Source organism: Pteronotus mesoamericanus, unplaced genomic scaffold, assembly GCF_021234165.1.
Source record: "Pteronotus mesoamericanus isolate MK-2021 breed Mesoamerican mustached bat unplaced genomic scaffold, CSHL_Meso_final contig_90, whole genome shotgun sequence".
NCBI lineage: Eukaryota > Metazoa > Chordata > Mammalia > Chiroptera > Mormoopidae > Pteronotus > Pteronotus mesoamericanus.
The window spans coordinates 11,125,999-11,139,974 of NW_026555277.1; the positions used below are offsets into that span (position 1 = coordinate 11,125,999).

General features: G+C 38.2%; 1 pseudogene; it reads right to left on the reverse strand.

The window, feature by feature from the left end:
• Positions 1–10,982: 10,982 nt before the first annotated feature.
• LOC129080656 (zinc finger and SCAN domain-containing protein 4-like) lies at positions 10,983–12,263 on the reverse strand (annotated as a pseudogene).
• Positions 12,264–13,976: the final 1,713 nt, after the last annotated feature.

The following is a 13,976-nucleotide window of genomic DNA, read 5'->3' on the forward strand; positions in this document are numbered from 1 at the left end:
CTTGAGGTCTGACATTGGGTAAAACATGATTGCTTATTAGAGAGGAATGTGGGTGGGAAAAGTAAGTGGGCAGAAGGTGTACCTATAATAAATATACTTTGTAAAAACATATTTCTTAGAGTCAGAAAATCTATTAAGTTCTCAGACTGATGGTTTTAGTGGTCTCAGTGGATTCAAAGATGTTATTATGATAGTCTGTACTTACACTTTCCTGGCAAATAGCATATTCTCTAGTCATTTAATTTTTAAAAAATATTTTAACCTAGGCATTTTTCTTCATGAATCATTATATTAAATAACTTCTCTCAATAAAATTGTTTCTTAGGGCCTCTCTTTATAAAACCAAACTGATAGGATGTACCAACATTGACTAAACAAGAAAATAAACAGGAGCTCATTACTTTGAAGTGGACAGTGGCGTGAACACAGTCACTGGAAAGCAGTATAGTCAATCCCTGAGAAGCATAAGAAATTATTCTAGACTAGATTAAACGACACCATGAGACATTCTTCCAGCAAAGAAAGAGAGAAGGGCCATCTCTTTGAATAATAAGGGTGTTTGTCTAACAATATGACTTGTCAAGAAATAATTCTCACTCTAAATACTTTTTACACCAAATGGTGACTCACAGATCTGGGAGTAAGGAAAAAGAAAAAGTTCTGAGAAGCTAAACAGACTTCACCTTTTACATGTTTCTGAGCTGAACTGGTATGCATGACACATTTTCCTAGCTGGGTATTTGATCCCATGAAAGATACTTTTGTTTTATGAGCATAAGAAATGGTATGTATGAGAGAGAGAAGGGGGAGGATATTTTATCACTAATGAATAGATAATTACAATATCTAAAAATATAAATTATCTTTGAAAAATATACCTGTGATTTTAATGAGAAATAAAATGCTTATTTAGAATTCTAATCATTTTTCTTACAGTCATCAATGAAGAATCATAAATATATAAGCCATCCTTCTCTTTTCAATTGTTAAGGCAGAATGCTCTTGAAACTCTGCTCCATTTCCATTTGAACCACAGTTCAAGACTGTAGTCTTCAGTTGATGCCAAAAATACAATGATTTCAAATGAGATATAGACCTTTGTGTAGGGAAGTGATACTTCATTAGGCCCTGAAGAATGATTTGTCCCAATAAATTTAAGGTAGAAATACATTTCTCTCAATATTCCCCTTTCATTGTTTTCTCCCTCAGTACCCAGAGCCGTAGTAGACACATCTTCCCCCACTCCCACAAACTTATATTTGCACATTCAGGCTATTTTAACTTACTCTATGCACCTCTGAGTCCTCATCCGTATGGGCATCCAAAGAATTGGCATCTTGACTTTTAAAACAAGATTTGTAAGACGTAAGTGGCCCCCCCCAAAAAGAGGGGGATTTGTTTTAAAATTCTGTTACATTCAACAATAAAATACCATTCAGTCATTTAAAGTATTGAGTGCACTATTTAATAACATGGAAATAGGTTATGATCTAGTAGTAAGCGGGGCAAAAAGAAGTTACCAAATGTTGTGCAAAAAAAAAATTATATACTTTTAAATAGAAATACATACATATGCACCATGTCACCATTAACTGACATATACCAGGAAAGTTGTACCAAATTATGATGATTACTTCTCAGTGGAGAAATTGTGGTGATTTTTATACTTTTTGGGAAGATACATGTAACTTACAGAAGTAGATATTTTTACTTATTTTATTTATATTTTCTTTCATTTCACATGTAGAAATTATGAATTTAGTAACAAGATTTCACGTGACCACTTTTATGATAAGATATTAATGGACATTGCATCAACATGGCAGTAAAAGCCTTCTTTGAATCCTTACTCTGATTTTCTGTTCTTCAGAGAGATTTATTTATCATGTGGTACATAAGGGTAAAGGGTCATAATATAAATAATGTAATCATAGCTTATCTTTCCAACTTGATACCCCACCTTCCTTCTCTCCCTGCCAAACATACTCTCCACTGTGACTCTGATAATCAGAAAGAACTGGACCTGCAAGAATCTCCAAGAGAATCTCCAAGGAGAATTAACATGTATTGACATATGTACTAACTAACTATTGTAATACATTGTAATATTGTAATATATATTGTATATTGTAATATGTTATAATATATTCCAAAATTTTATATGCAGGAGCTATGGATTAGAGATTTTAAGTAATGTGCCCTACATTGCCTAGCTAAGAGACAGAGCTTGGCTTTAACCCCAAGTCTAATTTATTGAAACTCTTGTATCTTTTCTCCTGTAAGTAGCAACCTCCCTAAAATAAATTACATACAATAATTTGATCCTCAGTATAGGCTTGATAGGTAGTTACTGTTCTCCTCAATTTACATATGAGGAAGCTAGTGTTCAGAGACTTTAACAGTTTCCCTGAGGTTATACCAGTGCTTCAAGGTTTACTCAGGTTTCAGCTATTCAAAGCTGAGTTTTCCTCCTACATCCCTGTATTAGTTTGCTAGGGCTTCCATAACAAAATACCACAGACTGAGTGGCTTAAAGGACAGTACTTAACTTTCTTACAATTCTGGAAGCTGGAAGTCCAAAATCAAGGTATTGGCAAGCTTGGCTTTTTCTGAGGTCTCTCTCATTATCTTACAAATGGTGGTCACCCAGCTGTGTCTTCATGAGCAGGTCCCTCTGGGTATTAAAATTTCCTCTTCTTAGAATGGCAGCAGTCAGATTACTTACATAAGTGCCCACTTATTGAACTTAATTTCCTCTTTAAAGGCTTTGTCTCCACATACAGTCATATTTTAACTGAACTCAGATCTGGCTGTCCACAGCTTTGAAAGCCTACAGTCAAGAGGCAGGTACTGATGTCAAGGAAAGTGGTTTTATTCAGATGCTGGCAAATGAACATGAGGGACTCTCATCTCAAAGCTCAGCTCGACATCTCAGGCTAGTTTATGTAGGGGAACCATAGGAAGAGGGGAACTAAGGGATTTCTGGCAACATTCAGCTCTCAGCTCTGCCCTTGGGTGGTTTCGATGCTATCTCCTGAGTACACCATCATGTGGGGTCATTGCTCCATCTGCAGTTTCACTGCTGATATGCGGGAGTAGGATGAGCCAGCGCATTTCTGCTGGTTCTGATACATGAGTCACTCATTCTTGCCCAGTTTCTTGTGTTCCTGGTTATTCCTTGTTTAAGCAGGAGCTGTAACTGCTGATGTCTATAAGATATTTATAAGGAAACTTTTCATGCATAAATCTTCTATGAGTTTGTTAGTACAGTCTATTCTATAATTACCTCCAATATTATGTTCATTTCAATCACTGTTATAATATTCTGAGATACTGGGCCTTAGGCCTTGACCATATGAATGTGGAAGAACTGGAGGACGGACACAATTTAGCTCATAAGAACTACCCTACAAGGTCATGATACAGATCTTTTACAGACTCTCTTAGTTCAGATTTTCACTTGTTTCTTGGACTGTAATCTTCTCAATCTATATGTATACATTAATCCAACATGTTTTCCACTACATATAAAAGTTTAGCAATACACTCATTATTGAAAGAGTGAATAAATGGACTGACCTACAGACAGGAGCATAGAATATTTAGCAACAGACTATGTACAAAAGGAAGACATCATGCCCATTCTTACAGTGGTTTATTGTTTCAGCTTCTAGAGGGAATGGCAGAAATACAAGGGTCAATCTCTTCCTTGTGTGTGAGAAAACTCAATCTATATCCTAGGGTTAGGTGGGGTGATACCTTAGGGATACTCATGGCCTCAGACATATCACCTCCTCACATGCTGTGGGGCAAAAATCGACTGAATGAGTCAGCAACTAAGTTGGAAATCAACCCAGAGCTTCTGGAATAAATAGTATGTTTAATATACAAAACTGAGAATCATTTTCACCTTGAATCAATTGATTCTAAAGATATGATTCATTCAAGATAAAGACAAATCCTCCATCTACATATATTTTTTTAACCATTAGGGAAAAAATTATATACATTCTTCATACTTGTAGGGCATGTGCCTTTTTAAATTTCTGGAAAATATAAACAGAACACAGGAATTCAACTCAGGATAGACAGAGAGAAACATATGCAAATGCAAATACTTGCACGTCACACAAAAAAGTATAGAACTAGTCAATGATGAATGCATAGATAGTAGAGACACACAATTAACCCAGAAAATTGCTTTGAAATCTAAATTATCAACACCACTTTACTTCATCAGGCATTTTCCCCCTTTTTCATTGTAGACTTCATTTAACAGTCTTCTGTTAGGTAACAATTACTAACAGTCTTCTAAAGCCAAGGGGGATATCAACAAAATTATGTAGCTAACGAAAAGGTCAGCATGTTCTCTGTTTGTGTGTCCTAACAGCCCAATTTAATTGCTTTTGCTAAGCTGTCTTATTGTTAGAATGTTTGTTAATATAATACAAATTAATTCAAAAGAATTTGGAAAACATTTCAGCAGAAAAACTCGACTTGAAGCCATATAGTTAGATAATCCAAAAAGCTGATGTCATTCTCCACTTTTTATTCAAGAAAAGCTTTCTTTTGTCAACTACATGATCTTATGCCAACAAACCATTGTTTTCAGTCCTGCACTTGTCTTGTTTCCAATGTAGACATTACAGCCACTGGTTTTGTGTGGAACTAGGGACATAATGAGAGGATAGGTGCTTTGGGTCACTCACTCAGGTTATCACATGTTAGCCTTGGATTCCAAGGTCTCCTCACTCTCTTACCTATGGGTTTTTGATTTCTGTTTCTGGGAACAACATTGAGAAAGAATCCTGTGGGTGGCCTAATACCTCCAGGGTCTTATTATCTGCTAGGCTGGAGCAAAAGCCCAACCATAAAACCCTCAAACAGGATACCCCCACCAGTTAGGGCGTGGATTCTCTGTCCACTGCCAGCCTTAGTGGTGATCACAGGAACTTGGGGGGGAGAGGCTTCAGCCAGGGCATCAGTATCAACAAGTTACATAATTAGTATGGTTGTCTGAATCATAAACTTTTAACTGTGGTATTAAATTATATGTTTCCTTGAGTTGAATATTCAATCACATCATTTCTCTAGGTCTCCTTGACCTTGGAAGCATTAAGGGATAAATTATACATTATATGAGGGGGAAGAAAAAAAGTGGGGAATACCCAAAATTTGAAAATACCTACATTTCTCTTTGGAACTAGAACAAAGGTGGTGCATAAGCATGTACGTCTGGTTGTAAGAAGTAAAATTATGAAGGTCGTTTTGATGTTTGTCATTTGTATCATCAGCCGTCCCGTCCTGATTCTCCTTCCTCCACTGCCATTCTTTACTTTAGATTCCCTCACTGTTTTATAACTTACTGTTATAAGAGTAAGTGGCTTACTGTTTTATAACTCTTTCCCACCAGTTTTGGAGTTTGATTGCTATCCCTCCTCATTGACCTGGACAGGGTGTGGTCAAGGCAATTCGTCTCTGCTGGCTTCCATTCAGGTCATCTTCTTCCAAGGTCACTCCAGTTCTGAGTCATCTGTCAGTTTCTTCCACATCCCAGAGTAATCCATGGAAAAGTAATCACTTTCCTGCTGAACAGTGGACGTATTACAGACATGAATTCTCAGTCAGAAGCCAACTGTTCAAAATTCAGACATAAACATATGTCAGAAGTTTTCTGTATAGGCCTATCCCCACCCCTGTGCTGCTTCACATATCCTTACAAAAGCTGAAGGTTTTACATTCCTCTAATCTGGGAAAATGCCTTCTTTATATTTTCTGCTGTGCTGGGTAGAGTTGTACAGACTTCTCCAATCCATGGCAGGGAGCAAACAACTTCTGGGCTGAAATAGTCCCTCACAACATTTGTGTTTGCTGTTTTTCTAGGGAGGGTGCTGGTAACCTGATTTTTGCTGACTGTGTAGTATGCTCTCTTACTAACATTTACATTAAATTGACCTCAAAAGATAAAACCTACTTTAAATAGTTGAAGGGAATTCAGCCAGCCTCCTATACTCATGCCTCTTACCCCTCATTCCTCTGTCTTAAGACATCTGGAATAAAAAGGGCCATTTGAATTGTGTGCCCCCGGTCCACCTTTTGTGCCACCAGCCTTAATCTGTTCCTCATCTCCCCAGGTCTCTCCAACTCCCCAAGCTCCCCAAGCAATCCACTGCCATAGTGAAACCGGAAAAGCTGGCATTCGTGCTGCCAGTCACTAACAGAACCCATAAGTAGAGACAAGGATTGAATCTTTATAGACACTTCATTCAGATGCTGGAAATATGAGAGGATGATGGGTTTTGTACCCTCAAAAACCATCTTAACATCTCCTGTCAAGCAGATCATTTTAAGAAGAAGAATGGGTAGGTAAGGTGTTTGGAAAAACGGTTAATAGGGTAAGGGTAGCAGTCGCGGGCAATTTTTCTAGTACTTCTTCAACCATTGATCAACACCCCAGATACCACCGCTACTGCTTGCAGACCCCTTGGAGCACAAAGGCTGGATTGCTTGTGGACCTCCTGGAGTCACTCAGGTCATGCATTCCAGTTCCTGGAGTAACAGCTTTCCACATGCATTAATCCCTTAAGCTTATCAACTAAGGTTAAAATCTTTAACTATTGAGTTCCCCTATCAATAGAACCCCTAGTTCTGGAAACTTGGGGGTATGTTTGAAATAGCGAATTTTGAACTGCTATTATCTACAGTTGGAGAACTTATGCAAAATGAAATTCATGATACTTTTTCATCCCCATTCACACTCCCCCTCACCAGACCTTCACACAGTAGTTCCTACCTTAGGAGAAGACACAATCATTTTCTATCCAGTTACTGGATAGAAATCTGGGGGCCATGCTGAACAAGTATAGATGGTCTTACCTATAAAATATATTTTTATTCAACATTTCCCATCTGGATTACTGAAATAGTCACTTAATCTGTATCCTTACTTCTTCAATTAAAGTCCCCCCCAAGTCCATTCTCCACGTAGCTGCCAGATCATCCCTGCTAATGAGATTATCTCATGTTACTTTATCAATGGCTTCTTATTGTATTAGAGTAAAATCCAAACTTTTTCCCGTATCTTACAAAATTCCCTATTGATCTGCCCCAACTACCCCCTCCAGCACCCCCCTGCCTTACCTAATTCTAGTCACACCAGTCTCTGTCACCTCTGGTTACCTGGAAGACTTTTTCCTTAATTCATTACATGGCTGACTCTTTCTCATCCTTTGTGTTCCTGTTTAAAAGTCCTTACTTTTACTTAATTGTGTGTTTGTTTATTATATGCCTTCACCCTAAATGCAAAGGTTAGGGATCTTGTCTGTCCTATTACTTGCATTCTCACTGTCTAGCATAGCATATGGTAAGAATTCAATAAATATTGAATGAATAAATAAAAGAATGGACACCATAATTATACAATAGATTATATGTAGAATATTAAAATCTAAAAATGGCACTTATTTATACCTATCATTTAGCTCCATTTTCACTTTGCTAGATAAACATTGTTGTTAATTTTACTTACCACAATAGAACACTCTGTATACCTATGACATATGCTTAGTGTGCTCGTCTGTATGGTCTCACTCTCACAGTTAGTTAGTCATGTCTGAAAGCTGTTGGCTCCCAATTCTTAACAAGAGAAGGAACACTGCTGATTTTATTTGGGAGAGCTTTCAACAATTTTGGCAAATTGTATATTTGCAACTTTGGCAAAAGGCATATACTGTTATTGACTTGATATCTGTACAGATGAAATGCTTTATCAGAAGTATTTATTAGCATGTAAATATTAGAGCTGATTAACTTGGGGATAGTTATAAGAGGTCACTTCATGTAGTTCTCGATACCCATTCTTTCTTGGAGTGCTACTTTTTCATTCTATTTTCTGTAAATTACTAGCTTGGTCCCACTTGTCCTAGGCTGAAAGTAACCATGCAGAATTTCACCCTTTTTTTTTTGTATACTGAAGAACCTCAGCAAGAAACAAAGAATGTACTGTTTGTGAATCTTTACAGGCAGGATGCTAAGATAACAGCTGTACGCAGTTAAGTATTAAGATTCTCTCCAGCCCCCTCCCTTTGGTCATTTAAAGCCTCTTTTGATGAATGTACAAACAACCCAGTTGATAGATATTTGAAAGATTCTCTAAGTCTTATTTTGACTAATTTAATTTTCTACAAAAATATGCAACAGTAGCCGAGGTTTGCTTAATTAGCATATTTTGGATTTTCTTCATAAAAACTTCTTTTTACTTGATGGATACAAGGACTGATAGAAGTTGATGATTATAAAAGTGAGTACTTTTTACTGTTCTCTTTCTGGGAGAAATATTTTTTAAAGTCAACCAAAAATAGTGAATTTAAGACTTTAGAGATATGAAATGCTTTATTTTATATATTGTTCAAGACAAAAATAAAAATGGACTCTACTCTTCCAAAATGGAATTTCCTGCTAAGGAACATTTCACCATAATCTCTGAAATTATTAATTTGCAGGCCTAGTCATTGTGGCACTAACTTTCCCACCAGAGGAGAATTTCTAGCCAGCTTTTTATGAGTTAATATGTTTATAGGAGATGCACAGAGCAAAATACTGCAGAATACAATTGGTGAAATAGAATTGAACTTTATAAATAAAGTACCATAAATGCATTAGATTCAGAACATCATAAAGACTTCTTTACTTGAACCATTAGGGTAATTATACACTCACCTTTAATTTTAACTTGAATTCTAAATGAGGATATTTCATGAACAAAGATATTTTCAAAAACATTTCCAAAGAAATAATCATGGCTATTATAGGAGAGGAAAAACCCTCTTAGAGTTGCTGGCCAGGATGACAATTAAACTGATGAAGACAGACTAACTGAGAGATGTTTATATGACATGTGAGCCTTCCTAAGGAGATGAAGACCACAAGAAACAGTTAAACTTGTGGATTTTTAAGGTAAGTTTGATGAAGAGTGGACAGTTGTGGAGCAGCATGATGGGTTAAGGAATGTGAACTGGGGGAACCTTAGCAAGGTCTATTTGTTAGAATTCTTCTTGATGTCCTTTTGTCTTCAGAAATAAGGAAGCTCCTTTCCTCTGGGTACAAGGCAGTCACTTCTCAAATGAGGGTTTTAGAACCTGTTTCAGGGAAGACGGGTGAAGACGAAAGGAGGTCAGAGTGACCTTTCTGCTTCTGTCATTTTCTTAAAATCCTTCAGCTTAAAAATGCCAAGGTGCCCTATTCTGGGGGTAGCATTTATTTGAACCCCAACACTGTCAAGAAGAAAAATCATATGCAGTAATATTTAAAGGGTGTCAGGTGATAACATATAAAGATACACACACACCTCCCCTCCCCCCCCAATAATAAGACATGTATTTTCCCTTTTTTTCTCACTGGAATAAAGGAGGATGATTTGACAGTAATGCTTAATTTCTTCTCATAAACAGAATGATAGAGCTGGACAGAATTCTCAATACTCATTAATCTAGGCATTTCCTGTGAAGAAAGAGAGGCCAGGGAATAGAAGTGAACTATCAAGTGAGGCACATCTACCTTGCAGAGGTGTTGGATTTGGAACTCCTGACCCCCAGCTCAGTGTTTTCTCAATTATACCGTACTTCCTCTTGGCAAATTTTCTGAAGGGAAGAGGAACTTGGAAAGAGGAGAGTAAAGTGAATTGCCAGATGGGTCAATGAGAATGGTTTTCCACATGTCTTCTAGGCTTTCTCCAGGGGGTTCTGTGAGAGAATTGAACCCTAATGCCCAAGGCTTCCATTGTGTGTGATGAATTGGCTTCTCCCACTGTCACACATGCATCTAGTCTGGCATCAGTTAAGAACCATCTTAGAGGAGAGAGAGTGGTCATTCAAATCATTTTCTGTGTTCTGTAGTTCAGATGAGGGATGCGAGTTAGGAAAAATTAGATTCTCTAATACAGGAAACTGATGAGCAGGAGGTAGGCAATGGCAACTGGAGGGTAGATTTAACAAATGAAGGAAAATGACTTGGTGTAGGAAGGCAAGGTGAGAACATGGGTTTTGTGACAACCAGAATTGAGTGTAAATCCCATCTATGCCACTTATAGGCCATGCCACAGTGAAAAAGTGAATTCCTCTAAGCCTGATTGTTTTGGTCCATAAAATGGGAATAATATGGCTTACTTCTCAGAACCCCTGTAAAGATTAAATAAGAAAACATATGTGAAGCACTTGGCCCAGTAGAAATACTTAATACATATTTTAAGGAGGAAATTTGATTAAACGGGATGAGCACATGGTCTTTGGAGTGGGATAGGCTTCAACCCATGTTCTGATGTCATCCCTGAGTCCCCTAATAAGGTGCCTGGGACACTGTAGAGGCTCAGTGAAATGTCAATTTTTTCCTCCTGGATTTACCTCTTTCCGTCAACTTGTCGTTATAGAGCAATGACCCTCAAACTGCTCTGTGTACCAAAATCACGTGGAGGGTTTAGTAAAACAGACACCTGAGCCCCATCCCCACAGTTTTTGATTTAGCAAATCTGCAGTAGGACCAAATTTTGTGTTTCTAACAAGTTCCTGAATGAGTTGTTTGTCTGTGGACTACACTTTGACATTGATGTGGATACAGAGCAATTACCTTTGGGTGCTGGAAGACAAAGTCTCAGCTGTTGGTTTCTGATTGAAAAGAGTATTTAAATACATCAGCTGAGACAACTTACTGTGATACTAATGGTGACAACATGCCTGTGTTCTAGTTTGTTTATTTATTTATTTATTTATTTATTTAACCGAGTATTTATTGATCATTTGAAATATGTTAGCCACTTTCTAGGTACCTGAGACACTTTGGTGAACAAAACAGAAATTATCTGCCCTCCTTAAACTTACATTTTAGTGGAGGAGACAATGAATGGAAAACATAATTGGGAAGTTATAGAGCAAATTCTAAATAGAGAAGTACTATGGAAATATACATACTCGCAGGCATATTTATATACCTTATATTGAGGAAGCTTCTGCGGAAGAAACACGTCTGAAGGCAGGTCTCTGGTGAGTCTTCAGGTGGCGGTTGTAGGTGGATAATTGGCAGTAGTGTCTCTGGCAGATGGAACACACATAGGGCTTCTTTCCCATGTAGGTTCTCTCATGAGCCAGAAGGTTGGTTCTGTGGCTGAAGGACTTGGCCCATGTCCTGCACCTGAAAAGCTTTTCTCCTGTGTGAATCTTCTGATGCCTGTGTAGGTCTGAGCTCTGGGAGAAGCCTTTGGCACATGCAGCACAAACATCTCATTATTGTGTCGTCTTTGATGGACTTTTAACTGAGAGAAATACTTAAAGCTCTGTGACACTTCTCATACTGATATGACTTTTGGGTTCCATGGAATCTTTCTGGGTGTCCCCCACATATGGAGTTTCCTGCATTGCTCTGATAGGTAGGAACAAGCTCAGGGATGATCCTGCCTGGAGAGAAACGCTGATCCACCTCCCTAAGGACCTCTTGATAAAAAGGTCCTTACAGGGACTCTTCCTGTGACCTGGAGGTGCCTTGACTTGCTCTTCTAAAACTGAGTGGATTCTCCAAAGAAATACATTCCTCTTCAGGACCAGGATGGTTCTCTCCCTAGGTAATGAGTAGTGAAGTTGTTTGATGACCTTGACTAATAATGTTGTCATTTACTTCAGTAGTTTTCAAAGAAATGCTGCCACCATTTTCTTTATCTTCATCTCCTTGTCCTGTCTGTAGAGAGGTACGTTGGGGAGGCCAAGAGGGTGTCCCCACATTTGCTTCTGTTGGGGATCCTGTTAAATGAACAGTGACTTCTCTTAATGGCATATTCTCTGAAAAGAAGGCTTCGTGTCCCTGCATGTGGACAGGAACCCAGCCAGGGGGCTTCATGCAATCATCACTCTGGTCTCCCATGAATGACTCCACTTGATTCCCAGTTTCTTCCACTTGATTCCCAGTTCTTCGATGTAGACCTGTCACTGCAGTGCCTATTGATCATAAACTGTTCCAGGACCACTTGAAAAATAATTTCATCCTTGCTGTGTTTTCTGGCTGCAGCCATAACTAAAATGACTTATGGAGTCTTTGCAGTTCTTGCTTCGCACATGACTTATTGCTATTTTGAAATGAGCTAAGCTGACTGTTCTGGAACCTAGAGACCCTCCTGCCTTTTTGAGAGCAGATTTTTGGCTGGGTTTAAAGTCCATATTTTCTGACCCACAGCCATCCCTGCATGATTCAGATAAAAATGAGGTTCTGAGGTATAAATCCATTCTTAGCAATTTTTCTCAGAGATTCAACTTCCAGGATTCATTTCTTGAACTCCTCTGTTGATAGGAGTGGATGCTTAAAAGATCATGAGCTCCTTGAGAAGACTGAGCTTCAAACTGGGTGATCCTAGACCAAAGGCTGAGCTGCTGACTGGCTGTCTTCCCTGGTTTTATCTCCAGTTCTACATTGTTTTTAATTCTCTCTTCCTCTACACACTGCTTTTGAATTCAGAGCTAAGTTTGAAATCAAAACAAGAAAATTACTAGGTCAATACTTGTTGAACCAGATAATTCATTTCAAATGAAACATACAGCAATATATTTTTCAGTTCTATAATTTTCTCAGGTTTCTTATTATTTCTTTTTACAGGTGAAAACTTGGGGTAATCAATTAAACAGTAAATCAAATATTGTGATTCAAATACTGTCTTACTGACTCACAGCTTGGGACACACAAATGCATCAGACTTAGGTCCAGCCTTTTATTGTAGGCAGTTAGTTGCTATTTGTATTAGAGGTCAAACAAACCCTGGTGTTTTAGTGCTAGCTTGGAGATATGTTTTGTTTGTTTTGTTTTCTCTGAGTATTTTATTTGGTGTCTGTTATAGACTGAATGATTGTGCTCCCCAATTCATAAGTTGAAGCCCCAATGCCCCAGGGCAGAGATGGGGCCTCTTAAGAAGTAATTAAGGTTAAATGAGGTCATAAGGGTGTAGCCCTAATCCTATAGGATTACTGTCTTTATAAAAAAAGAAAACAGAAAACTCCCTTCTCTTTATCTCTGTCTTTCTCTTTCTCCCCAGGCATATTCCAAGGAAAGATCCTGTAAAGAAAACGATGAGGAGGTGGCTGACTACAAACCAGAAAGAGAGCCCTTACTAGAAATCAACAATGCTGCACCCCAAACTCAGACGCTAGGCCTCCAGAACCATAAAAAATCAATTTCTGTTGTTTCAGCCACTCAGTCTGTCGTATTTTGTTATGGCAGCTTAAGCAGACTAACATAATACTTGCATGCTATTGATCCAGAGTGTTTTTTTAAAAATCTGAATTGGTCGTTGTACTAGGTAGTTTCCATTTGTTCCTGCAGATCCACCCTCCACCATTCTCACTCTTCCATTTACACTAATTTGGGTATCTCATCTGTTCTCTGTTAGAAAAACTGATGACATGATTGTCAACATTTTTAAAATTGAGAGATTTTTGCATGAAAATAAATCTGGATTGTCATGTACTCATGAGAAATTAGGAAATTTGGCAGCAGTGTTGGCAATAATAAATTGGCAGTTCCCTTTTAGACTAGGTGCTAGCTCTCAGGTTGGCCACAGCTCCCACTTGGCATGCCTCATTCAATTACTTTACCAGACTGGCCCCTTTGGCCATCTGAGAATACTATCCCTATTCCTCAGGAGATAATATGAAGGGCTGAAAGCACAGATGTTTGAAAATCTCTTTGACTGGCTGCTATAGGTGCTGCTGGTAACAGCTCACAATTGCAATCTTTTCTGGAGTATTTTCTTTGGGTGATCAAATACACTTAGCTTGTGAGTGCCAAGAATTTGCCTCTTTTCCAATGCAAGACTAACAATACTTTCCAAGATGGACACCTCCATCCTGGAAGGAACAATCATTTATCCTGACCAGGACTGATATATCTTCCAGACTTGGGCTTGCCTTTACTATCCACAATGACTCACCTAGCCCCACGGCCAGGTT